Below are 1,789 nucleotides of genomic sequence, written 5' to 3' on the forward strand. Positions count from 1 at the left end.
AGACCAAGGAATAGATAACAGAGATACTGGAGCAAAATCTAGAGAGATGGTATCATGAAAGCCAAGGGAAGAAAATATTTCTAGTAAAAGAAAGTCACCAGCTGTATCACATTCCACTAAATCAGCTAAATCACAAAAAACATTTTCAATATTTATACCATTTTTATATTACACTATTGTAAATTGCAAACTACAGAAAACTAAAAGGAAAGAAAATAAAAAACACTCATAATCCTATAACTTTGAGATAACTCCAAATAACTTGATATTCAGCCTATTGGTAGTTTTTTGATATACACATCACAGATATTTTAAATACCACAATCATAGCAATTTTTAATAAAAATAATGTTACTATAGCTATATTTGGCATAAAATTAAATCAGTCTTTGAAAGCCTCTTATAATTTGTTTTAGGCACAGGAGATATCAAGACAAATTTCAATAAGGTGCAGTTTGATAAGGTATGAGTAAAAAAAACAATAATTAAAGAGGTATTAATGAAATAATGGAAAAACAAGTAATTAACTAAGGAAAAGTGCCATAAAGGGGAAGTACTCTTCTAAGATCATAAGAATTGATTCCATTTGTCTTTGCGACAATCCTATGAAACCAGCACAATTGTTTTCCTAAATTCGTAGATAAGAAAACTGAGGCATAGATGATTAATAATTTATATGAGATCACACAGCTAATATGTGATATAGCCAGGATTCAACCAAGACAATCCGATAGCAGAGCCTGTGCTCTTCAACACCATGTGATGCTGCTTCCTAGGACTTTATTTAGCAGAAGATTTGCACAAACGTAGGAAGATAAAAGTCCACGATCTACTAAAGGAAGAGCCAGATGTTTTCTGTAGCACTACAGAGTGTCAGTGTAAGATAGTGGAGGAGATTAGACTGGGAGAATAGGTTGCAGATAGATTATAAAAGCATTTATGCCATATTAAGGAATTTGGATCTTACCCTTGAGGCAATAGGGAGCCACTGAATTATTTTGAGGAGGAAGACGCAAATTCTGTGTGGATTTCCAATGCAAAATATTGGCATCACCAATTCCAGTTCTAACATGTCAGAAATCACTTGTTAACCTTCTCTTCACAGCATTATACTTTGTTTTTAGAAGCATAGAGGTATTAATAATAAAATTAACAGTAATAACAGCTTAGATGGAACTACAAGTCTGTGCCTCACTCCAAGGGGCAGTTGGGAGAATGTTAGGACATGTACTGGGTACCTTTGTTTAGATATAAATGTCTTCAGAGCGTTTATGACCAATTGGAAGGGCCATCTTCTTCCTGTTTCTTGTGTTCCCCAGGTAGCAACTGAAGAAGGTGCAGGCCAATGAGACATTATCTTTAAATGTTAAGAGGATACAACTGAGTAAGTGGAGGAGCACACATTTACTACTGGAGATAATAGCTCTGATTAGGGTATATATTTTCTAGTATTTTGCTACAAAGTCATTCCTTATACTGCTTTATGACTACAACTGATATAATGTTTTCTTTAACTTCATTTTCACATCTTGTAGAATATACACGATTTTACTAGAAAATACAGAATTTCAAATCAAGGATATAACTTAAGATATCAGTTTCCAGATCCACAAAATATTTTTAATGCACTTGGGAATCTGTCTTTCAGGTTTTCAAGGTGTTAGATATCATATAGAGCAAATGTTTTGGAGATGTGAATATAGTCTTACCTTTTTAAATTGATATTAAGGTATCTATTGTCTAATTGATATAAAACGTTTTCTACAGGAAAACCTTTTCCTAGAATTAT

The sequence above is a fragment of the Pongo abelii genome, chromosome 10 (assembly GCF_028885655.2).
Source record: "Pongo abelii isolate AG06213 chromosome 10, NHGRI_mPonAbe1-v2.0_pri, whole genome shotgun sequence".
NCBI classification, from domain to species: domain Eukaryota; kingdom Metazoa; phylum Chordata; class Mammalia; order Primates; family Hominidae; genus Pongo; species Pongo abelii.